We start from the raw sequence: 14595 nt of genomic DNA on the forward strand, positions 1-14595 counted from the left end.
ATGATAAAGACAAGTAAACTTTTATTTGTATAACTTCACTTTTTATCATGTATTCATTCCAAAATATAGTAGGCACCATTTTATAGACAGAAAACAGCAGTGAACTAAACAAAAAATCCATTTCTTATAGGTTTATATCCTAGTGATATATACTTTGTGTTTTCCAACTTCTAAAACTAAGCTTTAACCCATTCCTCTCCCACTCCTCTTATGAACCTAGAAAGATTTCAAGTATGATGGGAAATGGGTAACTATTAAAAACTAATAATTACAATAAGGATAACAACAATAAAAATGCAAATTTTAGGTGGGTGACAAATCTAAATGCTTTACATATATATCTTTCCTTCAGTCATTTCAATTCTTCAAGAGTTAGATATTATTGCTTTCTACTTTTTTTTTTCTTTTAGCAGTATAAAAATACTGAAGCAATGAGTGGTTCGGGAATTTGCCAAAGTTCACACGATTAAGTGACAGAGCAGGAATTCAAATTAGAAAATGTATTTTAACTACTCTAAAATAAATGTCCATTTAATATTCTGTTTTGTAAATCTCGTAGCTATGATTTTCTAATCCTTATTATGCATATATCAGTTAAAATAATCAGTGATATGTTTTAGAAGAAGTAAGAACACTGGTGGGTGTCAGAGATACAGGGGCCATCCTAGTTCTGTCATTATTCAGTGTAGTCATTCTGGACAACATTGTTTTTGTTTTTTTTGTTTTTCATTTAATTAAATTTTAATTTTTTTGTTTTTAATTATTTCTTTTTTTCTATTCTGGACAACTTTGTAACCTCCCATCTCTGCATCCTTAGAGACCGACAAAATCAATAATTTTAAAATACTTTTCTGAAAAGGAAATCTTACAGTAACGCCTGATATACAAGAAAGATAAAGTACTATTTTCAGTTGAAAAAAGCATATACTTTTTAAACCACCAGAATGAATTATTGAAGACACTTTAAGCTATGGTGTTTTATGAATTTGCTAAACTTTAGAATAAAATTATTATAAATACCTGTGGTGGTCAGAATGTTAAGCTGGCTCTCAAGCTTGATTCTCCCTTTCTAATGTCCACATATGTATAATAGTCTACTTTTTGTATGAGGAGGAAAGGAATGTGATGGATTTCTCTCTCATGGTTAAGTTATATTACACGACTAAAGTGAAAGGATTCATGGATATTGTTAAGGTCCCATATTCATTAGCACTGAGTTCAAAAGAGAAATCTTCCTTGGTGCTTGCTGTTGACCTACTTAGGTAGACCCTTACACGGAACTGGGCCTTCTGAAGCAAGGGATTTAAAGTATGAGAAAGAGATTCTTCTGCTGACATTGAAATAAAATGTCCTGTTTTAAGAGGGCTACGACCTGAGGGTGGCCTCTCGGAAATGAGAGCCACACCTGACCCAAATTCAGCAGGAAAATGGAAACTTTAGTCTTGAGAGGAACTGAAATCTGTCAACAACCTGAATGAGCTTGGAAGAGAGACCCAAGCTCCAGATGAGAATGCAGCCTGCTGACACCTGATTTCACCTTCTGAGCTCTAAGTTTGACTTTTGACCTACTGAGATAATAAATTTATGTGGTTTTTAATCATCTAAATGTGCAGTGATTTGTTACATGGCAGTAGAAAACTAATAGAATTGCCATAAAAAGCCTTTTTTTATAATTCAGAGAAAAGCCTTTATATTTTATAAATTCATTAAACAAATAAGACTTGTTATATTTATAATTGCTGACTGATAAATTTCAAATGTTAAAAAACTCATTGCAAGAAAATTGAATTATAAAATAGCATATAATACTTTGTTCTTAAAATATACTTTATTTGTTGACATTCTGTTTCTTATATTAGGTTTATTTTTATGAGTCACCTACAGTGGTAGCTCATTCAGTTTTCTGAATGTCTTATGGATCTCCTTGCCAGTAGTACATTACTGTGATAATGACTTGAAAATAAGTGCTGTCTGTGTTAAATTACTAACTCAAAATATGTCGTGGAACTAATGATGTCAGAGGAGAGTCATGTTAATAATAGCTCTTCAAATTAAGCAGTTAATAAGATTCCACTTCTTTTCAAGACACTATCCCCAAAGCTTTTTAATTCCCTGTCTAGATCTCAATTCATCATATGCATTTTTTTAGATTGTTAAATTTATTCAAATTATTTCACTTAAAGAAATTTCAGCATGCATTTTTTTTGTGGGTGTGATTCTTAAGAGTTCTAAATATTTTTCTATTTTGCTAATAATATGGAAACAGCCTAAATTTTTTAAAAAATGGAATTGAACCCACACTATCATTATTGGGTTATGTCCACATTCTTCAATTCTACTTCTTACAGAGTTATTCTCATACTTAAAATACTGGAAAGGTCATACATACCCTTAAGTGCCAAGTATACTATTTCTGTGAAATCAAGCAAAGCTTTTCATTAAAGTAAAATCTATAGCAAGTAAAGCCAGGTATTCTGCTGATGTGTAAATAAGGGCCTAAAACTTTGTTGTTCAGAGAATAAATCTTAATCACTTCTCTGTTATATATCACTGTATTACTTCATGACCTGCAAATCAAACTGTGCTAGGAATTTCTCCTCAATAGAACTATACTGTGGCAATAAGGGAAGGGATGAATTATACTTTGGTCTTATTGTGGACTCTATCAGAAATTCTATTCTCTTTAATTTGAGATTCAATCTATTTCAATTTGAGAGTTTCAGAGCAAGTAAAATGGAATTGAAATTAATTGATAAAACTCAGTGTATCTTCTATTAAAGTTCTTGGTATAATTGCCCACATTTTAGTCTGATCTCATTTAAGCTTCTTTGTGTTATTAACTTTAAATTGTATGGTAATTAGGTTAATAGCATGACAGCTGGACAAATTAAGATACTTTCACTGCAGGTTTTCAACCTGTATCCTACTGTTTGTGACTCAATTCGTTATTCTTTTTGATGAAAGAGAATATATATCAAGCTACTGACCCATAGAATTTTAACTAAAGTCTTAGCTGAAACCATGCCTCCTGATGTTTGAAATAAATATTTTATTAGATATGATATTAACCAGCATAATTTATTAACCAATGACAAATATTTGGGAAGGCTTTGCATATTTATAAATTTTGCAAAATGTCATCCTGCTGGGAGGATAGAAACTTTAAGGATTTGTAATGAGCTGCATATTCCCATATCTGTTTCCAGAGGGAAAAGTCATTTTCACATTGTGATTGTTAAATAATTTTTGTATATTTGACACATTAAATAAATTATCCATTGGCTTTAATTTAAAAAAAAAGTAGCTCTGAAACAACCTGTAACTTGCAATGTAGTTTTTAAATAGTACTAGATTTCGAGCTTAAACCTAACCTTACCTATGAGTATAAAACATAAATTTTAAATGAGAACAAGATTGTTCTATTTTGCCTCAAGTGCACATTTGCACCAAATACCCCTTTCCAAAGTTGTTACCATGTAAGGTCTTCAAAAACTGTATTCTCAAGTTTTAAAACTTAGTGCAATTGAGAGAGAGAGACACTCAATTGGCAAAGAAAGCAGTGTTCACCAATATTTCTGGTAAATGGTGCTGTTAGTTAATTCCAGCTCTTATTTGAATGATTCTATTTCTTAAAGTGGGTAATTAAATCAATTTATTATTTTAAATAATATAAAAATAAACACAAGTTATTTGTTGCACTGAAGTAGTTACAGATTTAGTGGCAGTAGACTTAGGATAAAATTCTAGCCCTGCATTTACTGACTATATGATCAGGAGTGGATCAATTAAAGCACCACACAGAAAAAGAACACAATTCAGAGGTGCCCTCACAGAGGTGTTGAGAGCTAGGAGTGGGAGAAATCAAACTGTCCTAGGAACAAAGCTAAAGGAAATTCTACTTAAAATGTAAAACTCTGATCCTGTGGTATGTTAACAAAACCTCTGAGGTTTTTCAGCAGAAATTATTATGAGGCATGGAAAGCAATGAGTCACTGATGCTAAGTGAGGATTAGGATTATGTTTACACAGACACATTTATTTCCTTTAGCCCCACCTGCAGGCTAACACCAGAACCAAGTAGTATTTATAGTCACTTTGTATTTACTCATTTAATTAATATACAATTATTTTTAAAATAAAGACTTTGGAGGAAAAGTACAAAGCTCTAACTTCATAAATGCGTCATTCATTTGTAATTAAGCACTTTTCCTAATAAAGAACAGAGGAAAGAAAATCCACCAATGATAAAAAATTATCTCTATCACCCTGGACACATAATAATTCTGCAAAATAATTTTAACTATATTGTAGCTACAGCTAGCTGGCTGATTATCATGTCCACTTATTTTAATACATTATTCATTTTAGCAAATGGCTATTGTAAATGTAATTGTGAAGCCTTTGTCTAACCTCAGTTACCAAAATCTTAAATAACTGGTTTTATATGTGCTAGTTATTGTTTTCTTATTGAAGTTATCTGTTACTGAGATTTAGTGAATTGTAATAAAAATGGCACAGTATCATACTTTAACTGTATTTATTATTATTATTAATGTATATATGTATTTATTTATTTTAAATTTATAGAGACACAGGTTTCACCATGTTGTCCAGGCTTGTCTCAAACTCCTGGGCTCAAGCAATCTGCCCACTTCAGACTCCCAAAGTGCTGGGATTACAGGCATGAGCCATCGTGCCCATCCTTAACTGTGTATTTTAGAATTTAAGTTGCATCCTTAATACATTTGGTTCTCTGTTGGATTTGTGCTGAAATTTCCTAAGTCAAATAGTTTCACAAAAAATTATAAGCCATCATCCTGGTGAAATTTACTGTGAAATTAGTGAAAGCAAATAATAGAATGTGTTTTATAGCTTTAATTCTACTGCTTGCTATTAATCTGGAATATGTACAGACAGATTGATTAGCTAGTTGGTGGTCACATAGCTCATAAATGGCAGAACTCTGGACAAAATCTTGAAATATGAATCATTGCTGTACAATCATTGCTGTGAATGTTTATATACCATACTGCTCTCCTTCTGCTGACAATAATTTTAAAATAATACTCACTTTGCTCTTTTGGAGCTCAATGTTCAATGAGAAGAAAGAGAAATAAAAAGGGCAGAAACATAATTTATTATGTCACATATTTTATAAAATCAACCTTCTGTCCTAGATATAATCTAGAGGAAACTGTGGTTTTTGTCCCACAATAAGATTAAGATGTCCGATTGAGTTCAGTCGGACATTGGAGTTTGAGACACACACACACGTACACACAGACGCACACACACGTACACACTTTAAAAATACTAGGAACAATAACAAGTAAAATGAATCAAATAATCTACAAATTTTAATACAAGATAGTAGATATGTAAAGCATCTGAATTGATACAGATATCATAACAAGAGCTAAAGATATAATCTCAATATATAGGTCACTCAAGGTTTTTTCAATCTATCTACAGCATTTTAATCTCCTCTTTTACCTTATTCAGCCCACACTAAATTTCTACTACTTATTTCCAATCTCTTCCCTTAACCAGCTGTAGCTCATATGTTTGTCTTTGACATGTGAATACTTTAAATTCTTAATTTTAGTTTAAAGTTCTTCAGAAACTTCTTTAATCTCTTGCAAGCCATCTTTAGGCTCTTTACTATTCCTCCAGACATTCTTTGCATTTCTATCCAATTGTATCCCTGCTCTAATAAAGTTTAGACACCTTCAATTCGGGAAACCTTCAACATATCTTAAGGTGATGCTTGGACCAGTCAATTTATTTTAGAAATGCAGAAACTGAAATATCTTCTGATATTCTGATAAAATACGCATGTGTTAGTTATGATGAATATTATGCGAAAAGCAGAGGTTCTCTTTTCTCTCTAGCAAGCTTTTTTCAAGTTATTGTTTTTCCTTTAATCATGTTTAATAAAATGACCCTTACTTCAAATGAACTGTAAATCAAAGATAGAGCTGTGATTTTTGATTAGAGAAAAACTTAACATGAAGTATCCTCATAATGCATTATAAAATAAAATTAATGTTTAAACTACAATAAATCAGATTAATATCACTTACGTAGAAACTTGCAAAAGCTTCCTATAAATTCAAAAAGTCATCACATTCCTGGCTTAAGAGCATTACACACCCCTTTCTATTTCTTGAATCTCATCTTTTTTTTTTACTCTAGATATACTCGACTTCCTTTCATTCCTCCAAGACCCTGACCTCATCCTTGCCTTGGAACCTGTTTCCTCTGCCTGGCATGTTCTTTACTTTTATCTTTACATAACTGCCCTTTGTCATTAAACTGCCAGTTTAAATGCATTCCACTCGACTTCTATTCATTCTAATTTTAATTTTCTTTCTTTCTCTCTTTCTTCCGTTCCTTTCCTCTTCTCTTCTCTTCTCTTCTCTTTCTTTTTTCTGAGTCTTTCACCCAGGCTGGAGTGCAGTGGTGCAGTCTGGGATCACTGCAACCTCTGCTTCCCAGGTTCAAGTGATTCTCCTGCCTAAACCTCCCAAGTAAGTGGGATTACAGAAGCCCGCCACCACGACCGGCTAATTTTTGTATTTTCAGTAGAGACGGGGTTTCGCTATGTTTGTCATGTTGGTCTCGAACTCCTGACATCTCAGGTGATCTGCCTGCCTCGGCCTCCCAAAGTGGTGGGATTACAGGTGTAAGCCATAGCACCCGGCCTAATTTTAATTTTCTAGTTAATGCACTTCTCCAGGCAAGTGGTTCTTGGTCTTCCCTGCATATTTGAGTCACACAGGGCTTTTAAATTTCAAACATCCAGATCTTACTCTGGATTATCTGGGGGTGGGATGTAGATTTTGGTAAATTTTAAATCTCTGTAGATGTGCACCGAAGTTGGAATACCCTTGAACTAGCTTTTGTTTTTCCTGTGGATTAATTGTTCAGATTGTGTTCCTCATGTCTTCTACCACTATAAGGCATGAGCCACTAACTGAAGGCATTTAGGCTCTCTTTACTTGCCCCTATAATTTGGTGCCTAGGAGAATGCCTGGCAGAACATTTAGCAAACAAATGTTTGTTAAATGAACAAATGAAGAAATGAAAGGTAGTTCAACTTTAGCAGATGTCTCTGATTTTGTGATATTACCATGGTTGAGATTCTCTTCCTCAGATTTGCAGTTTTAGGAAAATAATTTTGTCAAGTATCCCAGCAAGGCCTATGTTCACATATTAACTGGGTTTGCAGATTATTAAAACCAAATGGCATTTAATTAAATTAGCAGAGTGATAGCTATTTCCAGGACTCTGAACATGATGCAGAGCATCATTTTTCTGGCTCTGGAATATTTGCAAGACCACAGTAATGCAAAAGATTCTCTGATATGCACGAAACCACAGCATAAACATTCTGATATTCATCTCATAATGATGTATTTATACGCGTTCTCCTTTCAAGTTTCTATAAATGTTTATAGAATTATGTTGTAGTACAGCATTTAAATATTATCTTATTGAAGTATTTTTTATTCTTCATATACTTCATCGTTACTGAGCCTATCATTGTGAGTGATAGGAGAGTGTCATGGGGAATGTGATAGATCTTGTTAAAGCAGCCTGGAAATCCATAGGCAGTAATCTATTATTAATCACTAATAGTAAACAGTTTAATGCATTATCAGAGTCACAACGGAAACCGAGCAAAACTTGTCTTTAAATAACAATTTTGAATAGTTTGAAGAATTTTTTTTTTTTTAATCAGGTATCCTACTTCATAGGATTCACATGCCAGGGGCTTTTATTCAATTTTGTGAAAAAAATAAAAATAGCATGCACTGAACAGTAGGAAGAAGTGCACCTATCTCCCCTAATAAAATCTTTTATCACTTCTGCTTCCCTTGAGAGCAAGATATATAATAACGAACTTTTGAGAATATTTGTGATGCATTTCTCACTGCTACCATGAGTTACTGCTTAAAGCCGAATTTGCAGAGTCAAATACCCAGAGTGGGTGGGCAGGTAATAGGAACGCTTGAAATATGACAGGTTGAAAAACAGTCTTCACTTACAGGGGGAAAAAGCACTCCTTATCTTTTCTTGAAACACGTAGCCCTCTGGGTCAATTTTTACTCTTCCCACTTCTGAAATAGATAAGAATGGAAGTGATAATTTGCTTTTCTCTTACCTCTGCTATGGGAGACGTATAAGTGGAAGGCTGATGTGGACAGCCCCTGCAACTTGACCTAAGTGCTGCCATGACAACAGGGAGTAATGGGGAATGTACCAACCTGGCCTCTTGGTTTCTTATCCAAAAGCACAAGAGCTACTAGGCTCTGGGAAAGTGTGGGTGTGCTGATAGGGCCAAGTTTTATGAAGTGTCAAGGCAAACTATAAGACTACATCTTTACATAGAAGAGCTACTTTTATTTTTATGAAAGTAGCTAAGTCCATTTTGTTTTTAAATACCCTACAGTGTGAGTAAAGTAAAAGGCAGTGTGAATTAACCATATCTAGCTCTCGATCCATCATTTTATACCTGTATCTTGGAGATTAAAATTTTATAAATAAAATTAACTACTTTTAAGTAAAGTATTATATTTTAGAGCTGTTCCATCTGAGTAATCATAACAGCTTGGAGGACATTTTTAGATTTAATGTTAATAATTTCCTTCCTTTTTTTGACATTTATTAAATGCACAATATATGTGTAAATGATCTAATTTAAACAACAAAGAGAGATAGCTATTTGAGTCAAACATGAGGAATTTACCAAAAGGGTTTTTACCACTGCTTCGTGACTAAACCCATTTTAATGTTATAAAGAATTAATTATGAACTCCAGTCAATGACATCACATAAATTTATGTTTCATAAATGTACGTAGCCACTTCTAAAGGCAATGTTGTCATAACTTTCAAGCATAAACCTGCCAGTACCCTTAATAGAAAATAAGAAGCACTCTGTCCATAATAGCTAAAAATCAATCCCGACTTACAAGTCCTATTCTGAGTTTGTCACTCAAAGTGTGTTCACAGATTCAGATGCTGAGGATCACCAACTTTTCAAAAGAAAATGTCACACAAGAAATTTTACTTATGAAAATATAAGGATGGGAAATACCAGATTAAATTGATTGGGATGGTTTCATTTAACTTTTTTAAAATAAAGTGAGTTACACACACCCCCCCCCCCCCCCCCACACACACACACCATTCAGCATTGGCTTTTCCGTAACTCCATTTTTGGTATCTGATTATAATATTACTTTTTATATTGAGAATATTATATTGAAAAATTCCAGGCCCTTTCTCTCTAAGGAATGCTAACTCTATCTCCACCTATTTGATTCTATTGTTATTTAGAAAGAAATCCTTAGAAAGACGAATAATTTATTTCTTCTTTAAATCGACACAATCCCAACATCAAAAAGTATCTAAACTCAGAGTTTAAAAGCATATAGCTCATTGTATTGAGCTGTTTTCTGATTACAAGTGAGAGGCAGCTATGGCTTAGAATTAGGATTTTTCATGAACTCTTTCACAATTTTTCTCTTGTTGTTCCTTGAAATCTCTCCTGTTTTCTTTCTTTCTTTTTTTCTTTTCTTTCTTAGCCATTTGGGAACTGCATTTTTCTACTTATAATTTTTAATTTTTACAAGTTCATAGTAGGTGAGCATATTTATGGGGTACATGAAATACAATGGGCATACAATGTATAATAATCACATCAGTGTAAATGGTGTTTCCATCACCTCAAGCATTCATCATTTATTTGTGTTATGAACATTACAATTCCACTCCCTGAATTATTCAAAAATTTACAACAAATTATTTCTGACTGTATTCACCCTGTTGTGCTATCAAATACTAGATTTTATTCATTCTATCTGACTAGTTTTTGTATACACTGACCATTCCCATTTCTCAATGCCACCACTACTTTTCCCAGCCTCTGGAAAGTAGAATTGCTTTTCTACTCCCTACCTCTATGAGTTCAATTGTTTTGATTTTCAGTTCCCCCAAAATAAGTGAGAATATGTGAGGTTTCTTTTTCAGTGCCTGGCTTTTTTCACTTAAAATAATGACCTCCACTTCCATTCATGTTCTTGCAAGTGACAGATTCTCATTTCTTTTTATGGATACATAGTGCTCCATTGAGTATATGTACCACATTTTCTTTATCCATTCATCTGTTGACAGACACTTAGGTTGATTCCAAATCTTAGCTATTGTGAATAGCACTGCAATAAACGGGAGAACAAATATTTCTTCAAGACTCTGATTTTCTTTCTTTTAGGTATATACCCAGCACTAGAATTTCTGGGTCATAAGGTAGTTCAATTTTTAGTTTTTTGAGGAACCTCCCAAACATTCTCCATTGTTGTTGCACTAATTTATACTGCCCTCAACAGTGTACTAGCATTCTCTTTTCTCTTCATCCTCAGCAGCATTTATTACTGCCTTCATTCATACCGCATTCATTACTTTTGGATAAAAGCCATTTTTACTGGAGTGAGATGTTATCTCACTGTAGTTTTAATTTACATTTCTTTGGTAATCAGTGACGTTGAGCAACTTTTCATATGCCTGTTTGCCATTTTTTGGGGTTTTTTTTGATGTATCTATTCAGATTTTTGGCCATTTTTAATTGAATTATCAGATTTTTTTCCTGCTGAGTTGTTTGTGCTCCTTACATATACTGGTTATAATATTAGTCTGTTTTCACACTGCTTATAAAGACATATGCAAGACTGGGCAATTTAGAAAAGAAAGAAGTTTAATTCCACTTAGAGTTCCATGTGTTTCAGAAAGCCTCACAATCATGGTGAAAGCAAGGAGGAGCAAGTCACATCTTGCATGGATGGCAGCAGGCAAAGAGAGAGCTTGTGCAGGAAAACTCCCCCTTATAATAACCATCAGATCTCAGGAGTCTTACTAACACAAGAACAGCATGGGAAAAACCTGCCCCTGTGATTCAATTACCTCCCACCAAGTCCCTCCAAAAACACATGGGAATTCAAGATGAGATTTGGTTGGGGACACAGCCAAATGATGTCAGTTATTAATCCTCATGTAATAGATACTTTGCAAATATTTTATCTACTTTTGCAGGTTGCCTCTTCATTGTTGATTGTTTCCTTTGCTGTGCAAAAGCTTTTTAATTTTATGTGATCTCATTTGTCCATTTTGCTTTGGTTGCCTGTGATATTTGAGTATTACTCATGAAATCTTTGCCCAGACCAATATCTTACAGAGTTTTCCCAATGTTTTCTTAGTGATTTCATAGTTTGAGGCCTTAGATTTAAGTGTTTAATCCATTTTGATTTAGTTTTTGTATATGATGAAAGATAGGGGTCTACTTTATTCTGAACTATATTCCAAGCACCATTTATTGGAGAGACTTTCCTTTATCCAATGTATGCTCTGGGCACCTTTGTCAAAATGAGTCTATTGTAGATGTACGGATTTGTTTCTGTGTTCTCTATTCTGTTCCATTGGTCTATGTGTCTGCCTTTATCCCAGTAACAGGCTTTTTTTTTTTTTTCTATAGTATAATTTTGTTTCCGTAGTATAATTTGAAGTCAGGTAATGTCATTGTTTCGCTTTTCTTCTTTTTGCTCAGGATAGCTGTGGATGTTCTGGGGTTTTTGTGGTTCTATATAAATTTTAGGATTATTTTTTCCTATATCTGTGAAGAATGTCATTGACACTTTAATAAGGAATGCATTGAATCTATAAATTGCTTTAGATAGTATGGACATTTTAACAATATAGATTCTTCAAATCCATAAACATAAAATATCTTTCCATTTTTTTATGTGTCCTTTTCAATTTCTTACATCAATGTTTTACAGTTTCCTTTACAGAGGTCTTTCACTTATTTGGTTGTTTATTGTAGGTATTTTGCTTTATTTGTACCTATTGTAAATAGGATTACTTTTTTTTTTTTTTTTGGATACAGGGTCTCACACTGTTGCTGAGGCTTGGGTGCAGTGGTGCAGTCATGGCTCACTGAACCCTCAATATCCTGGGCTCTAGTAATCCTCCTACCTCAGTCTCCAAAGTAGCTAGGACCACAGGCATGTGCCACCATACCTGGCAAATTTTTAAAATTTTTTGTAGAAAAAGGCCTCACTATCTTACCCAAGCTGGTCTCAAACTCCTGGCCTGAAGCGATCCACCAACCTTCGCCTCCCAAACTGCTGGGATTACAGCATAAGCCACTGCACTCAGCCTGGGATTACATTTTTGATTTCTTTTTCAGATTATTTGCTGTTAGCATATAGAAAGGCTATTTATTTTTGCATGCCGATTGTGTATTCTGAAACTTTACTGCATGAGTTTATCAGTTCTAGTAGTGCTTCTTCAGTATCTTTAGGTTTATCTAAACATAAAATTATGTTTTCTGGAAAAAAGGATAATTTGACTTCTTCCTTTCTAATTTGGATGTGTTTCATTTCTTTCTCTTGTCTGATTGCTCTAGCTAGGACTTTGAGTACTATTTGGAATAACAGTGGTAAAAGAAGGCACTCTTCTCTTGTTCCATATCTAAGAGAAAAGACTTTCAGTTTTTCTCCATTTGGTATGATAATAACTGTGGGTCTCTCATACATGACTTTTAATACATTAAGGTATTTTCCTTGTATAGCCAGTTTTTTGAGTTTTTTTTTCTTAAATCATGAAGAAACACACAATTTTACAAAGTGATTTTTTTCAGCATCAGTTGAAATGGCCATAGTTTTTCCCTTTATTCTGTTGATATGATATATCACATTGATTGATTTGCATACATTGAACCATCCTTGCATTTCTTGGATGAATCCGACTTGGTCATGAGGAATAATCTTTATAACGTGTTAATTAAATTCAGTTTGCTAGTATTCTGTTGAGGATTTTTGCATCAGTGTTCATCGGGGATATTGGCCTGTAGTTTTGTTTTGTTTTTTTTTTTTTTGAGGTGTCTTTGGTTTTGTTTCAGGTTAATTCTGTGCTCATATAATTAGCTTGAAAGTATTCCCTCCTCCTCTATTTTCTGGAATAGTTTAAGTAGGATTGCTATTACTTCTTTAAATGTTTGGTAGAATTCAGCAATGAAGCCATCAGTTCCAGGACTTTTCTTTGCTGGGAGACTTTATTGTGGCTTTTATTTTGTTACTTGCTATTGTTCTATTCAGGTTTTGGATTTCTTCATGGTTTAATCTTGGTAGCTTGTATGTGAATAGAAATTTTTCCATTCCTTCTAGGTTTCCTAACTTATTGGCATATAGTTGCTCAGAGTAGTTTCTAATGATCCTTCGAATTTCTAAGATATTAGTTTTCATGTATCCTTTTTCATCTCTGATTTCATTTAAATCTCTCCTTTTTCATATTCTGGCTAAAAATTTGTCAATTGTACTTACTTTGCAAAAAAAGCAATTTTAGTTACAAAAATATTTTGTATTGTTTTCTTCATTTCAACTTTATTTATTTCTGCTATGACTTTATCATCTATTTTATTCTACTAATTTTGGGTTTGATTTTCTTTTGCTTTTCCAGTTCTATAAGATGAATTATTAAATTGTTTGTTTCAAGTTTTTCTGCTTTTTTAATGTAGGCGCTTGTAGCTATTAGCTTTCCCCTGACTACTGCTTTTGCTGTATCCAATAGGTTTTGGTATGTTATGTTTTCATTTTAACTTGTTTTAAGAAATTATTTCATTTTCTTTTAAATTTTTTACTTGACTCACTGGTCATTCAATAGCATATTGTTTAATTTTTATGTGTTTGTATATTCCCAAATTTTTGTTATTCATTTCTAGTTTCATTCTGTTGTGGTCAGAGAAAATATTTGATATACTTTTAATTTTTTTAAATTTTTTAAGACTTGTTTTATGGACTAACATATGGTCTATTCTTGAGAATGATCCATGTGTTGAGGAAAAGAATGTGTATTCTGCTGTTGGATGAAATGTTTTGTAGATATCTATTAGGTCCATTTCATCTATAGTGCAGATTAGATCTTTGTCACTTTGGTGATTTTATTTCTGGATAATCTGTCCAATGCTGAAAGTGGGGTGTTGAAGTCTCCAGCTGTTATTGTACTGTGTTCTCTTTTGTTTCAATAATATTTGTTTTATGTATCTGAGTACTTCAGTGTGGGGTACATATATCTTTACACTTGTTATATTCTCTTGCTGAACTGATTTTTTTTACCATGACAATGACATTTTTTGTCTCTTTTTAAAATTTTTTCTTGAAATCTACTTTTGCTTACGTAAGTATATCTACTCCCATAACTTTTTTACTTTCCATTTGCATGAAATACCTTTTTCCATCCTTTTTTTCAGTTTGTGTCTTTATAGTTGGCATGCATTTGTAGGCAATGGATTGTTGGGTCTTATTTTCTTTATCCATTCAGCCACTCTATATCCTTTGATTGCATAATTTAGTTCGTTTACATTCAATGCATTATTGATAAGTAAGAACTTAACTTCTACAATTTTGTTATTTGTTTTCTGGTTGTTTTGTGGTCTTGTGTTTCTTCCTTGTTCCCTGTCTTCCTTTCTGTGAAAGTGATTTTCTCTGGTGGTATGTTTTAATTTCTTGCTTCATTGTGTGTGTGTCTATTGTAGGTT

Source organism: Pongo abelii, chromosome 2 (genome assembly GCF_028885655.2).
Source record: "Pongo abelii isolate AG06213 chromosome 2, NHGRI_mPonAbe1-v2.0_pri, whole genome shotgun sequence".
Classification (NCBI taxonomy): domain Eukaryota; kingdom Metazoa; phylum Chordata; class Mammalia; order Primates; family Hominidae; genus Pongo; species Pongo abelii.